This window comes from Leiobunum rupestre, chromosome 9 (assembly GCF_980474605.1).
Source record: "Leiobunum rupestre chromosome 9, qqLeiRupe1.1.hap1, whole genome shotgun sequence".
Lineage (NCBI taxonomy): Eukaryota > Metazoa > Arthropoda > Arachnida > Opiliones > Sclerosomatidae > Leiobunum > Leiobunum rupestre.
Genome location: NC_143392.1, coordinates 27,248,936 through 27,267,150, shown reverse-complemented (window position 1 = coordinate 27,267,150; position 18,215 = coordinate 27,248,936). Strand labels below are relative to the sequence as shown.

Sequence of the window (18,215 nt, the reverse complement as noted above, 5' to 3'; positions counted from 1 at the left end):
CCATAGAATGGCAGAAGGCAATGTCAGATGAGCTTTCAGCAATGAAGAAACACGATGTTTACGAGATGGTCGATCCTCCGCCTGGTCGGAAAATCGTCGGGAATCGTTGGATTTTTCGTACGAAGAATGATGAAGATGGTACCGTCATCAAATATAAAGCCCGGCTCGTAGCAAAAGGCTACACGCAACGAGAATTTATCGACTACGACGAGACTTTCGTTGCTCGCTTCGAGACGCTGTGAATTTTTCTCAGTCTGGTTGCCAAAGAAAATCTTATTCTAAGACAATTTGACGTAAAGACTGCATTTCTTCATGGAAAACTATTCGAACAAATCTATCTGCGCCAACCCGAAGGTTTCGACGACGGTAGCGGACGAGTCTGGAAGTTACGGAAAAGTCTTTACGGTCTCGAGTCCCCACGATGCTGGAACGAGCGAATCGACAAGTTCCTACGTAACCATGGATTCAAAACCAACGACGTTTTCTTGGTCCTCATCCTCTACGTTGATGATGGTCTGATCGCTGGAAGTACAATCGAAGCGGTAGACGAGTTCCTCCTAAATTTCAGTGACGAATTCGAAATCCTCACTGGAAGAGCATCAACCTACCTTGGCCTGAAAATCGATACGTTGAAAGAAAATGTCTTAAGCGAGGTTCAACATGCGAGACAAACTCCCACCGGCAGTCCAGACACGACCGATCAGAATCAAGAGAGTTTAAAGTCAACGGTCATGTACGCCTCAGCCATTGGAAGTCTCAGATACGCAGCCACTGGATCACGACCTGACATAAAATACGCTGTCAATCGAGCATCTAATCGGTACAACTCCAGTCATTTGGGCGAGCAGGAAGCAACAATCCGTTGCCAACCACAGAGGCCGAGCTGGTAGCTGCCACCGAAGCAGTGAAGGATGTCGTCTGGATTGAACGGGTTAGGTCATTCCTGGGTGTCGTAGACGGATAATGTCCCGACACTACGAGTCGACAACGCAGGAGTCATCAAACTCATAAAAAATCCAGAGTTTCACCGCCGAACGAAACATATTAGTATTCGTCAATACTACGTTCGTGAACTGGTTGAAGAGGGCATCATAAACGTCATGTATGTCCCAAGTGAAGAACAACTAGCGGACATATTCACCAAGTCTCTGTCCGCAGAAGTCTTCATTCGTCTTCGTCAAAAACTCAACCTACGTTACCTTGAAAAAGTCTTCATCGAGGGCGAGTTTTGAAGATAAGAAACGATATCGGCTTTTCCGTTTCGTTTTTTAACAGGTTAAAATGTTAAATGTAAATAAGATATTCTTTTTAATTATTGCTAATCTTGTTTACTATTTTTTTTTACCTAGTATATATATATATATATCCGCTTATAGCGTTTAACGTGTCATTATATTCTGTCATACCATCTTGTACAGTATTCACTAGTAATAGGTTTTAATTAATAAACGTTTGTTATTTTAATTAATATATTATGACTTGTTACTAGTTCGTCAGTTTAGTTTATTGTATGCTTTGCTGTTATCATTGGTGTTTAAAAACTAATCATCCGAGGCACCACCTTAGGCCGAAGTTATCTAGTGACTTATAATGCCTTTAAACAGGTGGGCGGTTTAAATAATAATAATAATAATAATAATCAGCTGGGCTAATACTTGAGGCACCACCTTAGACCCAAGTCATCTAGCGACTTATAATGCCTTTAAAAAGGTGGCCGTGTTAAATAATAATAATAATAATAAAAATCAGCTAGGCTAATACCCAAGACACCACCTTAGACTAAAGTCATCTAGCGACTTATAATGCCTATAAACAGGTGGTCGGGTTACAATGCGTAGGAGGGTGGTGGCGAGCCCTTCATGCCACGCGAGCCAATAGCTTCCTACACTAACTATTATTGTTAACCTCGATAAGTTTTATGGAAAGGGGGAACCGAAGAACTCGGGGAAAAACCCATTTAACCAGTGGGAAGAGAACTTGCAGCCTCAACCTTCTTGCAAGGGCCTCAACCTTTGAAATACAGACTGTAAACAAAATTTAGTAATTTTTATTATTTATTAAAATCCCTTCAAACGAAAACTGAACGCTATTTAGCGTCTACAAAATTATCAAACATCTATTGCGATAAAAATAATTATTTTTTGAAAATGTCGTGTGAGAAATAAAACAAGGGTTTTCAAACTGGTACAAATAATCATCGAAAGAAAACAAGTTAAATGTCATCACTACGAAAAAAAGCGTAAAAGTGGGCATTAAACAATCGTTGGCCTATATTTTATTGATTATTGCTATTTTGTTTCTTTCTCGCTTTTAAGAAAATGTCGCGGACATTGGCGAAGGCGAACAGGGAGGTTTTTGTTCAGAGGGAGTGAAGTGGCAGGAGCCCCCTCTTTCCCTTTTAGGTCATTAACTGATTAAGGTCACAGAGGGGGTTCCCTTCTTTCAATGGAGCTCTCCCTATAAATGGAGGTGTCAAAGACAGAGGCTAAAGTCCCTTTCTTTCCGTTCGCGAACAGAGTCTCCCTGACGCGCCTTAATAGCGAATATCCCTCGCTACTGATAAGCAGCCTGCAACTTTATGAAAGCGAATTTCGCCTCTTGTAGTAGTCAGATGATAGTGCGATAGATAGCTAGCGTCTCCTTCACGCTGTAATTATACATTGCATTTATATACTCGTATCGATTTCAATAGGAAAGAAAAATCTACGTCGATCGAGTCGAGAAAAATAACGAAATTTACGGGGACGGACTTGTTCGCTTATAAAGTTCCTTTCCAAACTATATTCATTTATCAAATATTTTTAAAAAAGGATGAGAAAATTGACGTTCGACTTTAACGCCGGCCAGCGTTGTTACATTTCATCCTTAGTAGATCAAAAATAGGTCAGTTTCCTGTAGAAATGTTCCAACTGTTAAATTAATGATTTAATATTTATTCATCAAATTTCTTTACTAACCAGAATGAGCAAGTCACTTTCCACTTACTTAGTGACGACAACTACTTCATCACCTTTATTAAAGGGAAACGAAGCTAGTGAAAATGGAAGTTAGTGAAGTGGATTTTGAAAATGGAAGTTAGTGATGTGTATTTTGAAAATGGAAGTTAGTGAAGTGGATTTTGAAAATGGAAGTTAGTGATGTGGAATTTGAAAATGGAAGTTAGTGAAGTGGATTTTGAAAATGGAAGTTAGTGATGTGGAATTTGAAAATGGAAGTTAGTGAAGTGGATTTTGAAAATGGAAGTTAGTGATGTGGATTTTGAAAACGGAAGTTAGTGATGTGGATTTTGAAAATGGAAGTTAGTGATGTGGATTTTGAAAACGGAAGTTAGTGAAGTGGATTTTGAAAATGGAAGTTGGTGATGTGGATTTTGAAAACGCGTTGAAATCCTCGCAAATTTCTGGTTTTTAAAATCTATAGTTTCACTCGTGCCACACGTTTAAGAGATATTTTAGGTTCAGAACTTGTTGTACGTATAGTCTGAAATTCCTTCCTGAAAGCACGGATTGACTTGTCTAAAAACAAGTGCAGACGAATATAAGATAGCTCAGTATTGGGTTCCGGATGGTAATGCTTTAACAGTTCCAAAAGGTCCGAGAAACGGTTCACGCGAGCGAATAGTTTGTGTTAGAACGGTTCGATAACTTTTTTTCGGCAAATGGTTTCCACCTTTTGTTTTCATTAGCCCAAGGATTATAGGACGTAATTGTTTCTAAGTTTACACGTCTTAAGTTCTTTTAAGCCACCATGCCTTGAGGAGGTATTTCGTAGCTTCAATCAACTGTCCGTCTCTCGCGTTTCCGATGGTACGAGAGAGTGCTCGACTATTCTTTACGCTGAACATTCTGTAACGATATGACGAAAGTCTTCGTTGGTTTCCCCACCTAGGAGACACTCTGGGTCATCTCCGAACACTTCCAAGTGTCGTTTTCCAGTCAGTAGGGCTCCACAGTACTCTGGGGAAAATAAGTAACTGCCGACTCGAATGCGAGTAAAACTTCCTTGGTGGAATTTTTTTCTAGACTCTAGTGCTTCAATCCATCCGGGCTCTTTTCCGAAACACCCTTTCTACCTTAACCCGGCCACCCTTTTCGGATTAAGTTTTGCCTTTATTCCTGACCTGTCCATACAACTGGTCCAAGTTGTCATCCTACGGAACTATTTTGTAACCGAAAACCCTTTTGGGGAAACTATCGTTGTCCATGTAATATCCACGCTCGTGTATAAGAAGAAGTTCACCATCAGATATAGTTAGAGACATTTACTGGAACGATTAACATTTGTAAAATTCCGTTGAAACTGTATTCATTTATAAATATTTATTTAAAGGAGGAAAATAAATAAAATAAAAATTAAACCGGACCAGATTAATTACAGTAGATCAAAAATAGATCAGTTCAATGTAGAAATGTTCCAACCATTGAAATTATCAGTTTTTTAACAGTAAGGAGGCAGATTATTTCTGAAAAATTGCTCGTTACGCTGTTTATAATGTTCCGCACTTGGAAGGGTTAATATTACTTGACCCCATTTCCTATTCGACGCATATTCTTAAACTACACTGACGAATAAGATACGTTGGGCTCGTAGATACAAACGTCGCGAATGATTTAATTTATATAAACTTAACATACCCATTTTGAAGCAGGGAGGGTAAGTTAAAGATGGTATTAATTTTCATATTACATTTATGGTCGATCAACAAAATCCTAATTTCGGGCCCAAAAGTGTGTCAATACGCGAAGTAAAAAGAGGGAGTGGGAGAGGGGGTTGAAAATACGTCATCAAAATTTGAAATATCCTCCACTTCAGCGCCGCCAAGTGAGGCGTTTTAGAACGTATGTCTACGGGGGAATAAATCGAAGAGATAAAATCGCGCCAGACCATAGACTAAATATATAGTTCTTAGTACTATTCCAACTAGTAGGTTATGTAGTCTATTGTGAGACTAGCTCTCAGTAAATATTTTATCGGACGCAAAGGTAGAGTTGACACACTTTTGGGTCTTATGTAACTTTTGATATAAGATAGAGATGATTGGCGCTAGTTTCGTTAAAAACAACTCGTAGCGGGTGCTAGCAGACGATTTTTTCTAATCCCTTTCAACGTAATGAACTAATGAATATTTATACACCTTTCCATTTTGCATGGATCTCTTTCAAATCTGGGAGAAGTTGACAACCAGGAGTAGCAGATTTTTGGCTCCGAGTCATTTTTTGACGTACCGAGCTAATCACTTTTATTTCTAATCGCCGCTATAAAAAGTGAAGGGCATTAAATAGCCCACATACTTTTATGTGGATCCAGTGATTTGACATTTGGGTCATGTCCGAGGGTTATATCATAAATAATTACCTGATGATGCTTTCGTATGGAGAGCGAAATTAGTTGTACTATACTTTAATTGTTTTTAATTAAAAATATTTTTACTGCTCAATTAATGTAGTCTGTTGTTTTTATCGTATCGGTATGACGTTATTTGAAAAATAAATGTAATGAAAAATTCGAGGGGTTCGACACTCTAGAGAAAAATGATTTCAGAAATTTTGAAATCAACTTGAAAATCCCGAAATCAATGCGAAAATTTGTTAGAAAACCTCGACATCAGCCTAAACAAAATCAACACGAAAATTTCACTCTGAAATCTCAAAATCAGTTTCTGATTTCTGAAAACACTCTGAGATTCAAAATGTTAGTCCCCACGACCAAATTATTTTTTTCAATAAAGCAATTAAATCCATTTTTATATATGATTTAAATTAATTCAAAACGTTCCTGAAAATATCTTATTTCTATATTTCCTAGAACCTGATTAATTAACTTATTTTCATTTCATAAGAAATTCACATTAATACTATGACTCTCGATTTCTTTACCTAATGATGGCGTTTATGGTAGGCTAAGGTATGTTTTATTTCCAAAGTGGTCACATTATTAATAGATTTATTGAAGCTTTAAAACACCTAAACCCAAAATCGTTTTATTTTTATATATTTAGCCCAAATTTAATTTTAAACTGAAAAACTCATAATATTTTAATAACATAGTTTTCAATATCAACTATGTTATTTTACACTTTTGTGTCTAAATAAGTGGATACTTAAAATGACTGCTTGCGGCTGTCTTAGTAGGTAAATTCTGAATAAGTGGACGATTTTATCAATCTACTCTATTTACACCTCCTATTCAGTGTAGCACCAATACTCTGACCTTGACGAATAGTTCACGATGTAGAGTATCTCCACCAGAACAAGCAAATAGTTTAATTTTGCGTCACAGTTTGTTTCAGAATAAGCGAAAAGAATCCACCTAATTTGTTTAGTTTGAACCATAGATAAAATAACTTCATATATAGATAGGAAACTTCATGTTGTAGAAGTGACGCCAGAATTTTGACCGAATAATATTATTTGGTAAAGTTCGCGCTACACGAAGTCCGTACTAGAACCTTGGTGTAACGCAATCCCAATTGCAAAGGCTTATATGTATTAAAAGTACTTTTTTCTTGAACTGAGAGCAAATTTAAAAAATAGCACTAAAGAATAGCATTCAGTAATGATTTCAAGTTTGTTTTAAACGCTATTTCTTGTATATTTGAAGACATTTACCTTGCAAAATACGTTTATTCCCAAAACTCCGACCTCAAATTCCTCAATACGTTCTACACTCTTGGGAACACAGCCAACTGGCGCAGTCACTAGATGTCAGGGCAATCTCGTGAGAGTCAGTTTGCCCCATTGAAGTTTCCTATCTATATACGAAGTTATTTTATCTATGGTTTGAACATTCGAACTACAGACCTAGTCAAAAGATTGTCGATAAGACAGCCTACACCTTATTTTCTTCGTGGTGTAATGATACAACGAATTTCAATTTTATAATCTTGTATCGATTTCAAAAGACAACAAAAAGTAAAATCCACCTCGATCAAGCGAAGAAAAAAAACTTAATTTACGGAGACGAACACAGATCCCTTTCAAACTAGGCTCATTTATCAAATATTTTTAAAAAAGTGGGAAAACATTAAAAATTAATCCCAACGATAATTTCAGTTTTACTTCAGTAGATCAAAAATAGGCTAGTCCCCTGTAGAAATGTCCAAACCGTCGCATGAACGAATGAATCTTTATTTTCCCACTGCCCAACTTGAGGTCCCTTTTGCATCAGGGAGGATCTAAGCTTACAGGATTATTTACATTTTTATTAGAAATATGAATGAATGAATATTTTAATTACCTTATAAAAATACAATGGTCCCTTTTAAAACCGGAGGAGTTCATATGACTCGCAGGTACAGAGTAGATTAAAATTTAAAACTAAAATTTTAAATTACAAAATATACAGGGTGGAAGCCTCATCCGTGGTCCAACCTCGAAACTTCTCCTAGTACACCAGAGTGCTGCGGATGGAACACTTCTACAGGCGCTGGTAGGCCAAAAATAGACCAATGGGAGAATTGGATTCCTCAGCCGTGGTCCAGCCTCGGTACTTTTCCTAGTCTAAAAATAGACCAATGGGAGAATTAGAAGCGCGTCTTCCAAATGCTTTTTCGGGCGATTGGATAAAGATGCGCTTCTAATTATGCCATTGGTCTATTTTTGGAATACCAGCGCCTGTAGAAGTGTTCGACCCGCAGCACTCTGGTGTACTAGGAGAAGTACCGAGGCTGGACCACGGCTGAGTCTTCCACCCTGTACATACACAAATATTTATAAAATAAATTATTAATTAGTTACTTAGTTAATTAAATTAATTTAATTTAAATTAATTGGGAAGTACAGAAAGAGGGGCTTGTCTACCCAAACGCGGGTTTACTCAATTTTGAAGTAAGTTTTTGTATGGTTTATTAGGTTATAGTGTTGGGTAGATTCTGGGTCTAGAGTTAGACATCTTGACAAAAAGGCCGTCTCCAAGCATTCCAGATTATTTTACATTCGCCTCTGAGTGAGGTACAGACATCTCATCACAATATAAAAAAAAAATCTTCTACGACATGCCGGTGTACAAGGAGAAGTTGACAACAAGGAGTAAGAGAAAGTGTAGTCTTTTTGGGAGTCATAGGCCCAAAAGCGAGTCAGTTCGGATTCCCTTTAGCGTAGTAAAGGAACGCTGATTAATGAATCAATTCGCTATATTAAATCATTTAGCGGACGACACAAAAGGGGCAACGTGGCGGGATAGGAAACCACGGATTATACCCAAAGCGAGATTAACAGTGAAAAGGCTTACTAGGGAAGGGCGGCGTGCACCACCGTAGCCGACGCTTCATTTAGTATCTCGCGGAAGAGGCGGATGTCTAAGCTCAAGGCGACGTCGCTTTAAATGTTGAATAAGCCGACGATACACTTTGGAAAAGAGGTATACGGCAACTCCCTCAGTGGTGATTTTGGCTACTCGGTTGGGGCATTACGCGAGTGTGATTAATTAGTGTTAAACCCCCCCTCTCTGTTCCCCTCTGCCCCCCTCTCCCCCCCCCCCCCGTGTGAAGCAATCGAATGGCAACTGGCTTCGGATCGAAAGCCCAGCTGTTGGTAGCGCACCTCACGGGCCGCTTTCTAGCTTACTCATTCAACGCAATCTATCGAGCTGGTCCGTACACTGCCCAACTCCCAGCCCTACTCCCATCTCTTTCAAGACCTCCATGCTAAGTTCCAGGCAAATTCAGTTACCCTAATTTATGGTTCGTTTGATGTTATTGAGTTACCGCTTAATTTCTGAACCGAACTCGCAAAATTTGAAATACCGTTGAGAATATTTTGGGTCGAAAGAGCTTAGAGCGTTGGTAGACTTCCACCTCCTCTATCTCATCATATTTTCAATTAAAATGTCCAAATTGTAAGGAGAACCTACGTGCAAAAATGATAATTTACCAAATGAGCTCTAACTATACGCTCTCTAATCTAATTTCGGAGTTGATGCGAAATTATCTTCATCAATTGCTATAAGATTATTTACTATATATTTTGACGCTTCACATTTGGTAAACAATGTTGTATTCTAAGCATAATAATTAAAGAGAAAGTTTGCAAATAGATTTTCGGAATAGAAACTTAACTACTTCATATTTTCTCGTTCATTTGATGATGGGTTTTGCGAAAATGTAACTTACTTGATGAAGTACCGCCGTTAAGTTTATTTAATATTAAAGTTAAATTTACGTGCAGCACCACAATGCGGCTTTCATTTACGCGATTAGTTTGTGACGTCATGGACTATGGTTCTGTCTGAATTGTTCCCCCTAACTCTGGTAGATTACATATCCTACCAAGATGATTCTGGTAATATCCTTGCTAGATAATATGGTGATGCCAATTTAGCGTGCCCTCTAAAGGATAAACGTGAGCGCGTCTTTGTACGAACGTACAAAATTCAGTATTAGAATCCTATAATTCTATAGGAGATTTTTCGGATTTGACCACGGAATAAGTATCATCCACATTTCGTATCCAAACCTAAACTCTATATTGATAAATAACTTGTAGACAATGACGTCAATCATCACGCTAAAATTCAAATTGTTTTGGCGTTCTACCATAAGTAACCCGGCCACCTGAGTTAATGGCTTTAAAAGTCGCATGATGACTTAGGCCTAAGGTGGTGCCTTGGGTATTAGCCTAGTTGATGATTGATGTCTTTAATATTATTCCATAAGTTTGTTACCTTGGGGAATATTTTACTGAGTGCTAGTACCGAAGTGACGTCATTACAAGAAGAAAATCGCCCCCTAGCTGTCAAAGGCTACGTGTGACGCGTTAGAAAGCGGACGCAAAATGGCGACGAAGCCCGTAATGCAGTCTATCTCGTGAATAGCTCTTAGTAAAATTTTTACTATAGGAAGTGTCACACTTATGTATCAATCGTATATATTTATTTTAGCGACCATGGTTTGAATTATAGAATAAAATTTAAATATTACGCAACGGATACTTCATGGTTTTACAACCACCAGGATATTTGCGCGGCGGGAAGTTAACTTAAAGGAAAACAGGCAGAAAAAATAATAATTATTTTAAATCATTTGTAAACTGTACGCCTGAAGAGGGGTTCCGACCCGAAAGCTAGCGTGTTAAAGTATATTTTAACCATACAATAAAAGTTGTAAAACCATGAAGTATCCGTTGCGTAATATTTAAATTTTATTCTATGTATCAATATTATACCCTTATGGTTATACTAATTATTTCTAATTCACTACGAAGTGGAAAGCAACGAAACTTTATATTTGGGCGGTAACGAATAATTTGCAACTTACTCGATAGCAAGCGTCTTTTGCTATCAAGGGAGCAGACGTAAGAGAATGTAAAGGAAATTGGGAAAATCGACCAAAAAACTGCGGTTCACTTAAGTGAAAGAACTTAACGACTTTGGCATACTAAACACTGGAGAAAGGAGAACTACGTTTCCCGGAAGAGTGGGAAACATGATTAGTCAATTAGATTAATTAAGACTAGGGAACGTTACAGAGCGGAAAACTTTGTTCAACGGGAAAAAAAACAAGAAAAAGCTTTTCTAAAACAGCACGAATTGATTCCGTAAAACTGCAGAAGGCTGTTTCGTATAATAGAAATTATAAATTAGTAGTAAGAAAAACGCGTAGACAATGTTTAATTTCCTTAATTAGATCTAAATAATAATACTAAAAATATTCCAGTTGGTGTTCTACACATCCTCTAGATGTTTTTATGATTTGGGTACATTTGTTCGAATTTCATTCGTCCGAACGGTGGTACAAATGTCCGAATGATCATTTGTCCGAAGGCCGGAAAACAGGATCGATGGTCTGAAAACGTATTTAATTTGCCCGAAACATTTATCACAACTTTTGTTGGTGATTTAGTCGTTCAATTTATGTTAACTTTACTGGCGAATTTCACTTGTTCTAATAATCGTTTGTCCGTTTTTTCGAACATTAGGAATTGGTTGTTTTTTTTAAATATTGTTAATATAAGAAAATAGTAACATTAACGTGAACCTAACCTAACCTAACCTAAAATATCCACAACATTCAACGCAATTCCCACTTACCAAAGGAAAATTTTTAATTCTTCCACTAAAAAAAATCCAGACCAAAAAAAAAACAGCAATAAGAAATACTAATTTAGCGACAGAATTCGGACAAGTGATGCTACCGATTCGGACGAATGAAACAAACAAGTTGTCCAATTCGAACAATTGAAATGTTTGTTATTTCGGCGGTTCGAACGAATGAAATTCGAACATTTGTTCCACCGTTCGGACGATTGAAATTCGAACAACTGTACCTACCCCGTTTTTATGGCCTGCAATCACTGCTCTATTCGCTAACGAAAACTCCGGCAGCGCCCCCTATCCACACGGCGCGTAACTATATAGTGTTGATCAGCATTCAGCAAATAGTGGTGTGCCACTGATGAGATGGGATTATATACGTTTTAACAGCGAATTAGTGTTTTCTTGGTAAGTAGGATTGAATGTCAAGTTTAAAGACATAATGTTTGGTTCTAATTATATACTGTCATTAAGATTTGAAGTCGTTTTGGATTTACTTAAAACATTGTTAGAGTGGGCCTTGGAGCAATATTGTTGAAATAAAAGATGACATCTCAAAAAGGTATGCTAACATTTAATTGGTATTCTATTATATTATTCTATTTAAACCTCTTATTTATTCTATAAAAGTGAATCTCACCATGGTTGAAATTTGGAAGAAGGAGAACGGATGTTTAGAGAAAGCCCAAAAGGATCTTTCAAGTTTTTTTTCTCTCACGAAGAAGATGGCCTAATTTCAATCGAAGGATTTGTAATTCAGTCGAGTGCACCAAGTGGGGAACCACATTCCTTAAAGCTAGTATTGAAATTGGAAGATAAAAAACATGTAATTCAAAGTGTCAACTGCTCCTGTAAAAGCGGGTAAATGTTTTTATTTATAATTATTGTCTGTGGTGTGATGAAGAAGAAACATCATATCCCAAAAATGTAATAATAATAATAATTAGCAAAGCAACCCTTAGTTAAAGTATTGATTAAGGCATAGCAGTTAGCTATTTGTAGTACCATGTTGCTCAAGCTTCACTCTCCTCTTTATACTTGGGATTTTTTGAAATACAAAAGCTGGGTTTCCAGCGGCGCTGGAAATACGAAAATGGGAACTTCTGCTGATTCATCTCCATAGACAAAGTTTGGTCAACCGCCCAAGATTGGCTTTTTGAGTTTTTAAGCGCCTTTGGAAACCCAGAGCTTGTGTACGCGATATCTGTCTCCTTAAGCGCAGTTACCCTAACATATTTAAAATTATTTTTTAGAAACTCTGGATTTTGTAAACACAGTGTAGCAGGTCTATTTTACATAAATCGGTATGAAGAGTTAGACCAGCTCCATAATGAGATCTCTTGTACATCAAAACCTCAAAAATGGGAAAAAATGAAGGCTAACGTGCAAGCTCACTATCATTCACAAATATGTTGAAACTGTTCAATTCGAAATGACAAATAATGAAGCCAAAGCGTCAAATGTCAAATTTGACTTAAGCTTTATTAGGGTTAACAACACCCTATCTTTTACAGGCATTAGAAAATTAGCGAGCTCGCTCTGGTTTTCAAGCCCTAAAACCTCACTTGAAAGGCTTTCAAATAGTTCTTTCCCAATGCCAGTAAGAGACACAAAATCAGCATTTTTCATTCCATTGCTTGAAATTCCAACTCTTGACCCAGTAAAATACTTTCCATGGTCCAAATAAACTTGAACACCAATAGACGCATTCGTTACTCTAGATGGTTTGTGAGATTTGTCCTTTCCTTGGGCTTCAGTTGTTACTTCAGACGAAACATTATCATCCGGAGCTGGTTCACTTGCGCTTGCAACAACTTTTGGGGCAATGGAATCTGTTATTGGCGATGTTGAACATAGAACTGCTTGATTTAAAATTAAATTTATGTTATTATTCTATTTATTATTTCACAAAAGTTTACCATAAAATAAGAATACCTTTAGAACGCTTTACGTAACGTTGAGCTCTTTCTTTTATTCTAACTTCGGTTGATTCTTTAATTGGCTTACATGGCAATTTTTGGGAGGGAATGGAGTTACATTTCAAACGTCTTCTTACAGATCTACCATCTATTGATGAGTTTTCCGATTAATTTATTTTAAAATAATTAATATTATTTGCATCTCACCATTTCTTTCCAAGAAGTCATCATCTGTAAAATGGGCGCTACAAATCTGAGCCCACTTATTAGGCCTTTCCCCCGACTTTATCTTTGTTAACCATACATTTAAAAGTTTCTTACAACTTGGGAATTTATGAAATGATAATCCTGGCTTTGGTTCTTCACTATTTTCTTCAGTTTTACGTTTTTTAAGCGGAGTATTATTGCAAAAAGGGACCGCACAACTTCTCCCACCTCTAGCGTTAATGTGAACCGCCATATTTCTTGGATTTGTTTTGATTTTGATCACCATTATACGCCGGAAAACCAAGCTGCAGGGGTAGCGACGGCAGCGCCACCTATACCCGTTTCGCTAGCGAATTGACATCTAACAGTGATTTTAGATACGGATTTGGGAAAATTCACACATTTTTCTACAGTCATCGTACAGGCATTTTCACCGTTTGAGAATAAAGGTTTAGCCAGATTTTAAATAGGTAATAGGAATACGAAACTGTACTCATTTGGCTGTTAAATCCAGGTAAAATGGTATATACTCTCTTAACGTAGGCTATCTTAGCTATATTGAAAAAAAAATCGACGTTCAGTTTGGCGATCTAGAAAATAAAAAACAACGGAAGAAAAAGATGTTTGTTGTACTGATAAACAGGCCTGCACGAAAAAAGTGTTGAAAAGTCCATAATGAAAATGGACAAAAAAAGCTAAACCCTAAACAAATTTTAAGAAATTACAAAACTTACGAATTACTCGTACCAATATGCATGTCTTCGAGAATTAAACACGTACTATAATTTTCTATAACATTTCTATAGAATAAAAACCGGAGTTTTCTATAAAAAACCTACAGAAATGTGGATTATTTGTCTGTAACGTTTTCATAGGAATCAATAGAAAAAACATATATAAACCAGTATATTGCATGAAAAAATATATATTTTATATAAAAAACCAGTGTATATTATAGAAAAACTAGTACATTTGATATAAAAAACTAGAACGTTTGATAAAAAACTAGTAACTTTTATAGAAAAAACTAGTAAATTATATAGAAAATAATAGTAAATTTAAAAAAAACTAGTACATTTTAAATAAAAAAATTGTCAACTTTGCAGGAGAAACGAATGAAATTAATTGAAATATTTATATATATTATAGAAAAATCCAACCCTAGCTTTCAACCCCGGTATTTATTTACAATTGATATGTTTACTTACAACTGATAGGATGTAAAAGAAAATAATATTTAAAAAAGTGTTTGTAAATTTACCAATATCCTTTCATTTAAATAGCAATGTGTCAACTTATAAACACAATTGAATGTGATTAATAAACGTATTTAAACCGTAACATGCATTTCTGAGTACCGTGCCGGGAATCTGACTCGAGATTAACTAAACCGAAACACGGCCAACTTAGATCCGCTCGCTTCCTCGCAGATCTAAGTTGGCTGTGACCGAAAAGATGAGCTAAGTCTAATCATTAATAATTTCAAATTATTATAATTAAATAGTGCGATTTCAGTCTACCGTTGGAAATTCCGGCTATTTTAATTACTTTTTAATTCGTTTTTGATTTGAAGTTCTAATTGGTCCGATTTTCGCGTCTCTATGTAATTCTGGAAGACCTATTGGTAAGAGCATAAGTCTATAATATTGTTCCATAATTTTTTTACTTTGGGGAATATTTTACTGAGAGCTAGTAACGGAGTGACGTCATCACCAGAATAAAATATCCCCCAAGCGAGGCGCTGTCAAAGGCTACGTGTGACGCGTTAGCAAGTGTACGCAAAACGGCGACGAAGACAGTACATACAATCTGTTTTGTGAATAGCTCTCAATAAAACTTTTGCATGTGAAGTATAGGAATTGTCACTCTTATGTAACAATATTATATACTTATGGTAAGAGTAATAGTTGATTTTATTAAATAAAATGTGTTCTTGCCTACCTTGTTAAAATGTTGCTCTTACGTCACAAGACCCAGCTTTATTAATATATTCTTCGCACTAGTGATTTGCACGCGCGCTTGAATTCCTCGCGACTGTTAGCGTGCGCTCGTAGACTTGTAAAAGTAAGAGACTGTGACGTAAGAGCAACATTAAAACAAGAAGGCCACTTTACTTTATAAAAAGAACTATTCGTTAGTTTTGTAATTATTTGAAATTTCTTTAGTGTGGATCTTTTTGCCCCCTTTTTATCAGTTTTTACAGTTACTCTTGAGTTATAAATTTAATACATTAAATAAAATAAGTATAATTAGAAGAATAAGATATGTGTGTAGGTTCCTATATTTCAATTGTTAGTCGAATGAAACATGTATATTTGTAGGATACCTTTCGTTTTTAGGCGGAGTGGGTGAAAAATTATAAAGTCATGGAATAATTTTCACATTTTAAAGCGTTAGGCGGAGTTGGTGAAAACTCATATAGTCATGGAATAATTTTCACATTTTAAATCGTTAGGCGGAGTGGGTGAAAAATTATGAAGTCATGGAATAATTTTCACATTTTAAATCGTTAGGCGGAGTGGGTGAAAACTCATATAGTCATGGAATAATTTTCACATTTTAAATCGTTAGGCGGAGTGGGTGAAAACTCGTATAGTCATGGAATAATTTTCACATTTTAAATCGTTAGGCGGAGTGGGTGAAAACTCATATAGTCATGGAATAATTTTCACATTTTAAATTGTTAGGCGCAGTAGCACACTTCTTAAATATTGTGACGTGATGTGGTGTACCTAGAGCCTAGCGCCGCCGATCCAACACCGCCGCCCATAAATATTGATCCCGCCGCCAAATTGTTTTTGAGAATATCTATGTAACTTTATTTTTTTTCCTTCAAAAACATTTTGGAATTTATTTTCCAAAATTTTCAAAAGGAGGAGAAACTTTTGCCCCTTCGGGCCGCCGCCGCCGAAAAATGTCAACGCCCCGGGGATTTTTGAAAAATCGCCGTACCGCGCCGCCGCCGGGGTGATTATCGCGAAACACCGCCGCCGACCCAAATCTAATCGGCGCCATGCTGCTCTAGGTGTACTCATCCGCGAATTGCGAAAACTCCGCATTGAGTCTACAAAGTCCCATGTTACATTTTAATGGCCTAGACGAATGCCATCTATTGGTAAGTCTATAAATACCCCTTATAAAAATAAAAGCTGATCAAGCATTTCTCAACGGGGGAAGTGACTAGCCTAATGCGACCGTGCCATAATTTTGCTAAATACCAGAACCTTTCCGACATTCCACGGAGTTAGTTAGTATATCCGTCTCCAGGGGCGCTCTAGACAACGGAGGGGTGGTTGGTGGGGAGGTGCAGGAGGCCAGATCGAAACGCTCAAAATGTAAATGAAGACGCCGCCGAAAGACGGCGCGCAGGTGGTTGGACTAAAGAGTTATTAGGGGCAAAGTGATATGGTGATAAAGGGCTGAGGAATCCCGCGGATTAAAGGGCTTTTCGTCCCCGGATTTACACAAGAATCCGCAGCGACCTCTCTCGCTCTCTATCTCTGTTGGGGGTTCCTATTGTAAGTTCGTTAGTTATGAGGTGCGCTAATTGAAGAGAGAAGCCTACCCGCTTAGTCCAAAATGGATTATGGCGTATAGTCGAGAGCGAATTCGATGCCCTCTAGTTTTATAATCCACGATAAAATAATGAATAATAAAGTGAAGTCCCAAGATAGATGGTGATTGGAGTCCACGCGAAATGAACTGATCCACCGGTATCAGCTAACAAGAATGTCGTTAAAGTGCGGGTTTAAGCGCTTTAACAAACGACCTTCGTGGAGATATCTTTCTTTACGATGCAGTTGATCAATTAATAATTGATTCCAATTCCAAAGCGGTGTTGCGCTAATTTTACATCGCACTAGAAATAATTAGCAACCTGTTCTATTGACAGTACGTTTTTCTCCTCAAAGCGATGTCCATGTAACAATTAAAACCAAATAAATAACTATTTATTTACCAACGTAAATCTCAGGGTTGTTCAAAATGTAAATTGTAAAATGCAAAATACTTTCTCCATAACGCAAATTGCAAAATGTAAAATGCAAAATACTTTCTCCATAACTCAAAATGCATTTTGAAAATTGGTTTTTCTAAATGCAAAATGGAAAATTTAAAATGGTTTTTGCAGCTCGAAAGAAAAATACAAAATGCATTTTAAATGTTTTTACAAATGCACTCTGTTTACTTTTAATTATTTATATTTTAATTATTAATTATTAATTACTAATGAGTTATTATTATTATTAATTATTAATTCATAATAATTCCGTAGAGATTTCAAAACAATCCTCATAGCCAGGAAATAAAGCGGTGGCACAGTACGAATGTTCGTCTGCTTCTGAGTAAGTGAGATTTACTTGGGAATAATTAGCAGACGAACTTTCTTTACAAAAGCAGCGATGAAGGTACCAGCTAGAAAACAAATTGCAAATGTTTTTCCACATAACAAACCCACAAAATGCGAAATGTAAAATGCAAAATAGCTTCCTAGAAACTCAAATTGCAAAATGTAAAATGCAAAATAGCTTCCTAGAAACTCAAATTGCAAAATGTAAAATGCAAATTTATTTCTGAAATCAAATTGCATTTGAACAAGCCTGGTAAGTCTTCGTGTGATTAGATTGTTTTGTACCGATACTTTTTGATACTTGATGATCTACTTTGCAACGGATAAATCCAGGGTTGGCAAAATTTTGCCAAGGGTGGAACAATCAAGGTTTTTCCACCTATTGTTTTCCTGTTAAAAACCGTGTGGAAAATCGTACTTCCATGGTTTTTCCACCTCCAATGGCAAAATTGAAAAAAAAAATAAATAACTAAAGCAGTATATTCTTCTATTCTATTCAGTCTTCTTCTGGCCTTTTTTCATCTCTCCTATTTGCAATGACCAAATTAGTCACTTAATAGATATATCAATGATTAATTTAGCATGAAAAGAGTTTTTTGCACTTTTTTCCGGTTTTTACCAGGGAAAACCTGTTTTTGCCGGGTTTTTGCCAACCCTGGATAAAGCATAGGCGGGCAAAAATTATGAGCGCTATTTTCTGAAAATCATCTCGA

General features: G+C 36.7%; 1 long non-coding RNA gene across 1 annotated transcript; it reads left to right on the top strand.

Moving 5' to 3' along the window:
- Window positions 1-11,348: 11,348 nt before the first annotated feature.
- Window positions 11,349-11,776, top strand: LOC149927036 (uncharacterized). Its single transcript, XR_016474134.1, has 3 exons — window positions 11,349-11,436; window positions 11,503-11,590; window positions 11,659-11,776. It is a non-coding gene; the product is annotated as an uncharacterized LOC149927036 (long non-coding RNA).
- The last annotated feature ends 6,439 nt before the right edge of the window (window positions 11,777-18,215 follow it).